Consider the following 12,335-nt stretch of genomic DNA (forward strand, 5'->3'; position numbering starts at 1 on the left):
AAATCATGCTCTTTTGCCTTAGTCTCCCTCTTTTTTTCTGCTTCATTATTTTCCATAAGTTTTTCCTCTGTATTGCTGATTCTCTGTTCTGCCTCACCCATCCTTGCTGCTGTGGCAACCATCAAGATTGCAGCTCAGTTATCACATTTTTTATTTCATCCTGACTAGCTTTTACTTCTTTTATCTTCGCAGAGAGGGATTCTAATCCCTCCAGCAAGTACTCTTATTATCATGATTCTACATTCTGGTTCAGACATCTTGCTTGTATCTGTGTTAATTAAGTCCCTGGCTGTCGTTTCTTCCTGCTCTTTCTTTTGGGGTGAATTCCTTCATTTCATCATTTTGAAGGAAGAAAAGGAATTGATAAGGTAAAAAAAAATATTAAAAAATTAAAAACAACACACACACACAAATCAAATAAGTGATGCTAGATTATAGGTGTGTTTTGATCTGGTTATTGAAAAGAACTTGATAACTTAGAGAAAAAAGGGGAAAAAAACAAAAGGAAAATGTTTGAAATTTTGAAAAAATGAATACAATGAAATAGAATAAAATGAAATGATGAAAATAAAATAGAATTTGAAAATTTTACAAAAAAATAAAAATATTTTTAATAAAAATTGGAAAGAAAAATAATCTTTTTCCCTTTCTGTATTCAAGATAAAGGAAAGAAACAAAAAAGAAAAAGAAAACAAAAAGAAAATTGAATAGATGGACCAGTGAACAGCCTGAAATACGATTGAAATGACATCCGTTTCCCCTAGAAGTCAAACTATGAAGCACTTTATAGTCCATAAACTAAGCAGGTGAAGAGATTTGCTGTGTTCCTGAAGAGTGAGGTTGGCCCAGTTGGGTGGGGCTTAGTGTAAGGGCTCTGTTCTCCACTAGATGGCGCTGCTTAGCTTACTGGGGTGCATTGTTGTGGCGCTTGTAGGTGTGAATGCGCATGCGCGGGAGGAGGGAAAATGGTGTCTCCCAGATACCCAGTCTCTTGTACGGCAACTCTGTGCTCTCCATGACCAGCAATCGCGCACCCGTCCTTTGTCTCCAGCTTCCGTCTGCTCCTTGCTTTTACATTGTCTGTGACCAAGCTCTCATGTTGCCAGTCGGCACCTCCCTCCTGAGTTGTATCTCAGATGTGGCTCTGTTGCCCGACCCCCTCACTTCTGAGGGACTGTGGATTTGACCCATTCAGGTCCTCTGGGGGAGGATCACTCCAAGCAGTGGCCAGGTGCCGGCCACCCCCAGGAATGTTCGCAGGACTGTGCTGCTGCTGCCCAGAGACTGCGGCTGGGCGCCAGTCCACCCAGAAAAAGTTCACACAGTTGTGTACAGCAGCGTTTCAGAGATTATGGAAAATCACAACACACGTCTGGCACCAGGCTTTACCCTTAACGACGTTGATCAGCACCAGTGAATGTGGTTGTTCTCTGGAGTCTGCTGGGACCAGGTGGCTGAACAGCCGCTACCGAATGTCCTAGCAGTGGAACCAATTCTCCCCATGTGGCCCGAGAACCTCCCGAACCCCAGTCTGCTCCTGGGGATTCGCCCTTTCTACCAGAGCACCACCAGGTATTGAGCTGTGGAGTTTTAGACTCTGCACTCCCCCTGTTTATAGAGTCTTAATGGAATTTAAACCCTCTCCTTTCTCCTTTCTCCCTTTTTAGTTCAGTCCCTGTGGCTGTTTCCACTTTTCTACTTTCTCTCCAGATGCTTTTGGGTCGGGGGGGAGTGCTTTTCCCAAACATCCCCCCCATCTCTGTCCTCTCTCTGCAAGCAAAAACAGCTCCCTGCCCTCTGCAGCTTCTGTCTCCCCCAGTTCACCTCTGCGCCGCGTACCCGCTGAGTTCTGTGGTTCAGGTTGTGCAGATTGTTGTGTTAATCCTCAAATCAGTTTTCTAGGTATGCAGGATGGTTTAGTGTTGATCTGACTGCATTTCATGGACGCAAGATACAAAAAAATACCTTCCATGCTGTTCCTCCATCTTGGCTCCTCCTCTGGGACATCCAGTATGTTTATAAGTAAAGTTGTTTGCAGTGTATTAAGGCAACAGAAAGGTGTTCTCTAGAGCTCAGAAATTTTTAGTACCCATGTATCTGATTTTAAATATTTACTTCAAGATGTGCTTTAGCCAGTTGAGACATGAATTAGTCAACAATTCAGGGGATTCATGATGTATTGATTCCTCCACTCACTGAATTTTGATCCCCCTCCCCCAAATTATGCCTTTGCATGGATTATTTGTTGTCAGATAGATTCTGCTCTTGCAGGGAGAAGTTGGTCCCGTGGTGTCTCAAGCAAACATTTTCCTTCTACCTTTGTTTCTTTTCCCACTTGGGAGGAATGTGTTTTTCAAGCTCTGTCCTTCACCCTTGAAATTCAGAAGCAACTTCTTTCCTCTCTTAATGATTGCTTAAAGCAATAATGGTGCCATTCTGTTCTAGCAGTAGCTAACACTGGCTAAATATTTTGCCGAAAGAGAGATGGAGAGAGACAAAAATCCCCTGCCATTAGCTCTTTCTAGCAGAGTTTCCCTCTTCCCGCTTATTGCTTTAGAAGTACTTCATTATTTTCCTTCCACTTCCTTCTAGTTTGAAGTAACTTAATGCCTCTTCTGTCTCATTTTTCTTGAAGAATTTGTAGTATTTTCAGTTGACCAAAGCTAAAAACTATTTGAGAACAATGGAAGGGCTAAAGTTGTATTTTTAGTTTTTGGTACTGAGAATGTGAATAATTAAAAAAAAACACAATCTGAATTTGTTTTTAATGAGATAGATACAGTTTCGACTTTGTCCCTAGCAGAATACCAGGAGACAGAACCATGAGCCACAAAATAAGGCCTCAAGCCGAGAATAACAACGATTTTGTTATGTTGTCCACTCCATCCTCAGTGCTGCCCATTCCAGGATCTCTTCTGCTATTTTCATAACACTGGAAATGATTTCACATCTGCAAGTAATTAGTTGCAAAATAATCTATCTTGGGACTGTGGGCTAGAGAAGGGTTGAGAAATAGGAGTTCCAACTGTGGTATAACAATGTGTAAATCATGTATTCCTTCTGCTTTTGTCTACATATACAGATGTAAATATATTACATAGATATAGTCTGGTCTTGCAAAATTATGAACATGGCCCTTTGAGAAGCTCATCATTGACAAGAACAACACCAACCACCATACCTTACAGGTGTATATTATCTCTTATTTTACAAAGCTCTCTCTCTCAACATTCTTAATTCTTTTCCACAGCAACCCTGAGAAATAGGAGAGGGTAAGATTTCCATCTGATACATGAGGAACTGGTGGCTGTTAAGCTAAGTAGTCAATAGGTGACATGATTTTGCCAACATGTTATTAACAATTTATTACTCTAGAAACACATGTAAAGAGAAGTAAAACAAATTGTACCATCATGGCTTGATGAATTATCACAAAGAGAATACTCATGTAATGAGTTCCCAGATCAAGAAGCACTATCAGTACCTCCATACCCCTTCCAGTCACTCATTCACAAAGGTAACTACTAGTCTGACTCATAGGTAGGTGACAGGCTTATTTGGATTAATTTTGTATGGCATGTGAATCAGGACCTTGCAAACCATGGATGCATTATATATGTGTACTTGATATATTTAGAAATATGTCTTTACACGATGAAATGCAATGCACATGAGGAAATAATAAAGGAATGAGGATGATCCAACCTGAAGAAGTTTCATCTGAGTTGGAACTTCATAGCTCCAATGTATGAGGGATGAAAGTCCAGAAAAGTACAAGAAGCTTTCTCCATTTCTATCAAGAACTTAGAAAAACTCAGTTTACATAGAAAGAGAAAAATATCTTTCTTTCATTCTTAGAACTTTGTGGACAAGGAGGAATCCATTTCCTACGTATATTTAAAAATTGTAGGCTATACGTGCTAACTCCAAGTGACTTTGGTTCTATCTTAACTAGACGCAAGGAATGGACAAAGTAATTTTTCAGAAGGGTTCCTTTCCTTCCTGATATTTGGCTGAGCATTTCTATCAACATCCATGGGAGGATCAGCACTATGTTCTTTTAAAGGAAATGATGTTTTGCTGGAAAAGGGAGGGAGTGTCTAATTTGCCTCTCTCCTTTGGAGGTAGGAGAGTCTCCAGAGATGAGGTTTTTGCTTGTGAATGTGCTACATCTCCTTCAGAAGGGCAGAGCCAACGACTGACAGTAATTGCTCCAGCTGGTATCCTTCATCAGATGAATTTTGGAAGCTTCCCCTCCCATGTCCTCACCACTATTCTCTCATTTTTCTCTGCTGTCTGGAGAATTAGAAGCCAACGGGCAACCAGTGACTTGTTTGAATTGGTTTAGGGCTCACACACAGGAATACAGACTAAGACTGAACCCAGGTTCTGTGCTGCCTTGAAATGGAATCCTAGACTTTGTTTAGCAAGGGCTTTGTTGACGTGGCCTCCATTAGAAAAGATTTGCTTTCTCTTTGGAGTCTGTGTGTGTCCCTCTCCTTCACCCCCAGACCCACTGAGCTCAGAGCAGAGGAATGTTTACATGAAAAGAGACTGCCAAGGTTTTAAATTGCATCCATTAGGAAACGAATTATCCTCTTAATCGTTTTTTGTTTCATTCCTGAAAAGATTAAAATGCTTTTAATTTAATAAAGTTTTGAAAAATAGGTAAGTTTATAATTTTACAAAAATGTGTTCAGAGATGTAAGAATACCCAGGGAACTCTAGAGGATATTGAAAATGACCTATTTAGGTCTCACTCATCTGTTATTTCTATAGTACAAGGATATTGCCTAATTTTGATCTCTGTTCTCCTAGAAGCTCTTGGGCTATTTTTTTCCCTATCAAATCAATTAAGTCAGAGTGTTCATCAGAATTAAAAAAAAAACCCACAACAACTGGCATTTCTGCCCCTCAAAATGTTGATACTATTCTCTAGATAGCCATACTTGCTTAGAGAGAAATGCTATTTTTTATTCACATTCTCATTTTTATCCTGCAGATATGTGAAAATATAGACCATATTTCTGCAGTGTGGCATTACAAGGTAAGTTCTGAAATGGATGAACATAAGGATAAGGACATATGTATTACTCTGATTTGATTATGAATAAATATTGTAAATTTGCTCAAGTTCGGAAAGAAGAATAGCAGGTCCTGGTGTTGGTGCTAACCTAATTTCTTTGTCCACAGATTTCTGGGTATGGCAGATTATTACTAATCTGAAAACAGAGAGCTTGTAGAAAAGCAAATGCTCACACACAATAATCACTTTGACCAAATAGTACAAACAATTTTTCAATAAGCCATTGTTTAATCGCCAGGAAGTAATGGTCATTTATCTCCAAAGAAAAATTTTTAGAATGCAAACCTCTCTTGTTATTACAAGATGGTACCAATGGAATATTTGTGTCCCCCAAATTCATATGTTGAAATTCTAACTCCCAAAGGTGATGGTGTTAGGTGGGTCCCTGGGTAGGGGATTAGGTCATGAGTGTACAGCCCTCGTGAATGGAATTAGTATCTGAGAAACTCCCTTGCCCCTTCCATCACGTGAAGATACAGCTAGAAGGTGCCATCTATAACCAGGAAGCAAGCTGTGACCAGACACTGAGTTTGCTGGTGCCTTGATCTTGGCCTTCCATGCTGCAGAATGGAGAGAAAGAAATGTTTGGTATTTATAAGCCACCCAGTCTGTGGTGTTCTGTTGTAGCAGCCCAGATGGACTAAGACACAAGGTGTATGCATAAATGTAGTGAATTACATTTGATAAGCGCTTATGTCAACCCTTCTCTGAATAACAGGAAATAGTATCTGGACACCTTGTTATAGCTTAGACTATTCATACTGTCCTGCATCTCTGAAGAGGAAAAGGAAGATTTAAACTTTACAAAATTCATAAGCATTTGAATGATAAGAGCTAATTATTTAACTGAAATTTTGAAAAAGCATACAAAAGAAAGTAACAAAAGTTTCTTAGCCTGATGACTATTGCCTTAAAAAAAAAACCCACTTTTTATTGAGGCGTGATTCAGACAGAAAAGTTAAATTGTATGTTTACAGCTCTATGAATTTTCACAAAATGAACACCCCTGTGTAACCAACATCAAGAAAGGAAACATTGCCAACCCCTCAGAAATCTCCCCCAGAAGTGCCCCTGCCTCCTGCCTGGTCCCTTCTCCATCCCACCTCCTCAGGTCATTGTTAGCATGGTTTCTCTGCTAGTTTTGTCTGTTTTTCTTTTTTCCATATTTTTTTTATTTTGAAAAATGTCAAACCCACAAGAAAGCTGAAAGAATGGTACAATAAACATTCATATTTCCATTACCCAGATTTCCTTATTGTTAACATTTTGCCATTTTTTAAAATTTCTGTGAACCATTCTAAAGTTGAAAACATCATGTTTCACCCCTAAATACTTTACCAGATATTACCTCCAAATAAAGACAATTCTCCTGTTTAACTTCAATACCGTTTTTACACTAAAAATTAAACATTGATGAAGTAATTTGAACTAATGTATCCAAATTTCCCCAGTTGTTCCAATTATTTTATAGATTTTTTAAAAATCCATGATATGTATTATATTTTAATTGAGTTATCTCTTTAGGTATCCTTTAATCTGGAATGGTCCTTTTGCTCTTTAAATGATATTGGCATTTTTCAAATGTCCAGGTTGGTTGTTTTGTAAAATGGCCTTCAGTTTGAATTTGTCTGATTGATTCCTAATGATTCTATTCAGATTAAATATTTTTGGCAAAAACATCACTACTGACATGACTTCCTCTTTGATACATCTGTCAGGAGTCACATATCAGTTATCACATTACTGATGATGCTAAATTGGAAAAATTTGGTTAAGAAGGTATCTGCCAGATTCCTTCACCGTGAAGATATTTTTTACCTTTATAATTCATAAATAATATGTAGGATAATATTTTGAGACTATGTGAATGCCCTGTTCCTCTCAGAATTTTTACTTAATGGTTTTAGCATCCACTGATGATCTTTGCCTGAATTAATTATTACATTAATGGTTGCAAAATGGTGGTATTAAAAATTATATTATTCCTTCTACATCGATTCCTGCTACATCATTAGCATTCTTCTGTAAGGAATCTTTCAGTCCCCCTCTGAAAAAAAAATATTTATTTTTATTTACTTATCATTTATTTTGATGCCTCCAAATCAAGGGCATCATTGATAGTCCCTTCAAATAAGCCCATGAGTCCTTTTGATGTTCCAGAAGTTTCTGAGCACATTTTTCCTTCTGGCATGAGACACTTTTCCATTTATTTAAAAATAATTTTGCATAATTTAAGAGGATTTTAAATTTGTTCTCATAAAGCTTTTGCACATTACTTTTTAAGTTTATTCCAAAGTATATTATTGTTTTCCTCCACTATTATGCCTTCTGTGTGTGTATATATGTGTATATATATCAATAGTATATATTCTGTCAATTTTTTGTATGTTAATTTTATGACTACCTATTTCATTGATTTCTTGGTTGAATTAGTCATTGATTTATTTGGACTTTCCACATATATTCTACTATCTGAAAATTAAGATTGTTTTGTATCCTTTCTAATTCTTAAGTTCTGTCTTTCTTTTTTCTAATTGCATCAATGAATACCTCTAACACAATGATGAATAGATGTTTTTCACATTGGTGAATATGCCTCTAGTGTTCCCCATGAGATACTGTCTTCAGAACTGAAGTATGTATATTATGTATTTGTGAATTGGTATATATTATGTATGTGCGTGTGTGTGTGTGTTTGAGTGTGGTGTGTGTAAAATCATATAAGAAAGTATCCTTCAATTCCTACTAATGTGGGCATTTTCATCAGGAATGGGTTAGATTTCTTCAAACACCTTTCTATATCTTAAAAAAAGTTATAAAAGTTTCTTGTTAATAGTAATATGGTCAATTAATAGATATCCCACTTCAGATTTAAGGACAGAGATAGTCTCCAAGTGAAGACGTGGAAAAAGATATCCCATGCAAGTGGAAACCAAAAGAAAGTGGAGGTAGCTATACTTATATCAGACAAAATAGACTTTAACCCAAAAATAATAACAAAAGACAAGGGCCATCATTAAATAATGATAAAGGAATCAATCCATCAGAAAGATATAACAATTGTAACTATATGTGCACCCAACATTGAAGCACCTAAATATAGTAAGCAAATACTAATAGATATGAAAGGAGAAATAGACAACCATACAATAATAGTAGGGACTTCAATATCCCACTTGCAACATTGGATAGATTATTAAGACAAAAATCAATAAAGAAACAGTGGATTTGAACCATACATTAGACGAAATGGAGATAATGGACATCTATAGAACAGTCTATCCAACAGCTACAGAATACACACTCATCTCAAGTACACACGGGACATTTTAAAGAATAGATAAGTGATAAGATACAATACAAGTCTTAGCAAATTTAAGAAGATTGAAATCATTCCAAATATTTTTTCTAACCACAGTAGTATGAAACTAGAAATTAATAACATGAGGAAAGTTGGAAAATCTACAAATATATATGACACTAAACAGTACACTCCTGAGTAACCAATGGGTCAAAACAGAAATTAAAATGAAACGAAAATACATCCCAAATAAAAATAGAAACACAAAATCTATGGGACATTGCAAAAGCAGTTCTAAGAGGAAACTTTATAGTGATTAATGTACATACTAAAAAAATGAGAAAGTTTGCAAATAAACAACATAAGTTTACAGTTCAGTGAAGTAGAAAAAGAAGGGCAAATTCAGAACAAAGTTAGCAGAGGGAAGGAAATAATAAATATCAGAGTGGAAATAATGAAATAGAGAATGTACAAAAAGCAATCAAAAAGATCGATGAAACTAAGAGCTATTTTTTCAAAAAGATAAAATTGACAAGTCTTTAGTGAAACTAGGGGGAAAAAAGACAACTCAAGTAAATAAAATCAGAAATAAAAGAGGAAAAACAATAACTGACACTACAGAAATACATAGGCTCATAAGAGACTACTATGAGCAACTATATGCCAATAAATTAGAAAACCTAGAAGAAATGGATAACTTACTAGAATCATACAACCTACCAAGATTGAACCAGGAAGAAATAACAAGTTGGGACAGACCAATAATGAGTAAGGAGATTGAATCAGTAATAATTAAAAAAACCCTCCTAATGCGGAAAACCCCAGGACCAGATGGCTTCACAGGCGAATTCAACCAAAATTTTAAAGAAGAATTAATGCCAATCCATCTCAAACTCTTCCAAAAAATTAATGAGGAGGGAAGACTTCCAAACTCCTTCTATTAGGCCCTCATTATAGATACCAAAGCCAGATAAGGACATTACAAGAAAACTATAGACCAATACCCCTGATGAACAAAGTCAATGTAAAAATTCTCAACAAATTGTTAGGAAACCAAATTTAAGAATTCATTAAAAGGATACACACCATGACCAAGTGGAATTTATCCCTGGGATGCAAGTATGATTCAATATACACAAAATAAAAGAAAGATAAAAGTCATATGATTATTTCAATAGTTACAGAAAAAGCATTTGACAAAATACATCTCTTCATGATAAAAACCCTCAACAGATTGGATATAAGAGGAACATACTTCAACATAATAAAGGCCACATGTGACGAACCCACAGCTAACATTATACTCAATGTAGAAAAATTGAAAGTCCTCCAATACCAGGAAAAAGACAAGGGTGACCACTGTCTCCACTCCTATTCAAAATAGTGCTGGAAGTCCTAGCTAGAACAATCAGACAAGATAAAGAAATAAAATGCATCCAAATTGGAAAGGAAGAAGTAATATTGTTGTCATTTGCTGAACATGATTTTATATATCAAAAACCTCAGGCTCAACTAAAAAAAAACTGTTGGATCTAATCAATGAATTGAATAAAGTTGCAGGATATAATGTCAGTACACAGAAATCAGTTGTTTTTCTATACACTAACAATGAAGCACCTGGAAAAAAAAATAAAACCGATTCACAGTAGCATCAAGAACAATAAAATGACTCAAAATAATAGTAAGATGACTCAGAATAAATTTACCAAGGAAGTGAAAGATATGTACAATGAAAGCTACAAGATTTTGCTGAAAGAAATTAAAGAAGATGCAAGTGAAATGACATCCTGTATTCATGGGTTGAAAGAGTTCATATTGTTAAAATGTCCATAATACCCAAAGCTATCTATAGATTCAACACAATCTCTATCAAAATTCCAATGGAATTTTTCATAGAAAATAGAACAAACAATTCTAAAATTTGTGTGGAACCACAAAAGACCCTAAAATAGCCAAATAGCCAAAGCAATCATGAGAAACAACAACAAAAACTGGACACCTCACACTTTCTGATTTCAAACTGTACTACAAAACTATAGTAGTTAAAACAGCATGACACTAGTATAAAAATAGACAATGGAACAGAATAGAAAGCCCAGAGTTAAACATCCACATATATATATATAGACAACTAATATTTGATGAGGCAGCATGGAACATCCAGTGGGGAAATGATGGTCTCTTAAAAAAATGGTATAGAGAAAACTGTATAGCCACATGCATAAAAATGACATTGGGCCTCTATCTTATACCACCCATAAAAATTAACTTAATATGGATCAGAGACTTAAACATAAGACCTGAAAGCATAAAGTTCCTAGGTGAAAACATGGGGAAGAAGCTTCTTGACATTGGTTCTTGACCATCCCTTTTTTGGGTATAACACCAAAAGCACAAACAAAAGAAAACATCAACAAATAGGATTACATCAAACTTAAAGGCTTCATACAACAAAAGAAACAAAATGAAAAGGCAACCTACAGAATGGGAGAACATTTTTGCAAACCATGGATCAGATAAGGGGTTAATACCCAAAATTTATTAAAAAAACTCATACAACTCAGTAACCCAAAGCCAAACAATTTGATTTAAAAATGGGCAGAGGAAAAAGAAAATGGGCAGAGGAACTACATAGACATTTTTCCAAAGAAGACCTTAAATAGTCAACAGTTACTGAAAAGTTGTTCAATATCGCTACTCATTATGAAAATGCAAATCAAAACCAAGAGGAGATATCACTTCACACCTGTAAGAAAGGCTATCATCTGGAAGATAAAAGATAAGTGTTGATAAAGGTGTGGAGAAAAGGAAACCCTTGTACAGTGTTGGCGGATTATAAACTCGTTCAGCCACTATGGAGAGTAATATGGAAACTATTCAAAAAATTGAAAATATAACTACTATATGGTCGATACAGCAACTCCACTTCTGGAGATATATATCTCCAAAGGAAATGAAAACAGGTTACCAAAGAGACATAATGCACTCTCCTGTTTATTGCAGCATTATTCACAATAATCAAGATATAAAAACAACCTAAGTGTCCATCAGGGGATAAATACATACAGAAAATGTGGTATTTATATACAATAGAATACTATTCAGCCATGAGAATAAAAGGAAATTCTGCCATTTTTAATAGCATAGATGGACCTCAAGGACATTATGCTAAGTAAGATAAGTCAGACAGAGAAAGACAAATACTTAAACATAAGACCTTATGGAATATAAAACTGTAACCTTAAAAGCAGAGAGTAAAATAGTGGTTACCAGGGCCTGGGAGGAGGGAGAATGGGAGAGATGTTGTTTAAAGGTACATGTGTGCAACCAGTAGATAAACAAATCCTAGAGACCTAATACACACTGTACTGATTATACACAACAAAACTGTATTATAAACATTAAACTTTCTAAGAGACTAGATCTTTACTCTTCTAAACACTAGAAGAAATTGTATTATGGGAGAATGGTAGAGGTGTTAGCAAACACATAGACAATCATACTGCAATACAAACGTATCAAATCAATGTTGTATACCTCAAACTTACACAATGCTGTATGTCAAATATATCTCAATAAAAAAGGTTTTAAATTTCTAGATGGAAAGGCTGTTTTGTTTTAACAAATTTGTTATTAATTTATATTTTCATTGCATTGTAATGAGAGAATGTATTTTTTTAATTTCCCCCTTTAAATTCCTCTTGTCGAACTTACTGAGGCTTTCTTTGTGAACCAACATATGATCAAGTTTTGTGAATGTTTCATGTATATTCTATGAAAGTGGAGAGATCAAGAAATATACATTAAGTCTATATTACTATTTTGTTTATGTCTTCTGTATTATGTTTTTTCCATTTGATCTTGGTTTATTCCTTCTTTCCTCAAATCTCTTGAAGTTGCTAATCTGCTATTCTCTTGTTTTCTACTATTTCTACTGTCGAGAAATCT

At 35.7% G+C, this 12,335-nt stretch overlaps 1 long non-coding RNA gene across 1 annotated transcript; it reads left to right on the plus strand.

Moving 5' to 3' along the window:
- The first annotated feature begins 770 nt into the window (after positions 1-770).
- On the plus strand, positions 771-7,708 carry LOC124524920 (uncharacterized). The gene is made up of 4 exons (XR_006965346.1): positions 771-806; positions 3,083-3,188; positions 5,003-5,047; positions 7,658-7,708. It is a non-coding gene; the product is annotated as an uncharacterized LOC124524920 (long non-coding RNA).
- Positions 7,709-12,335: the final 4,627 nt, after the last annotated feature.

This window comes from Lynx rufus, unplaced genomic scaffold (genome assembly GCF_022079265.1).
Source record: "Lynx rufus isolate CCGP_SWC_20201006 ecotype Redwood Valley unplaced genomic scaffold, mLynRuf1.p SCAF_4, whole genome shotgun sequence".
Lineage (NCBI taxonomy): Eukaryota > Metazoa > Chordata > Mammalia > Carnivora > Felidae > Lynx > Lynx rufus.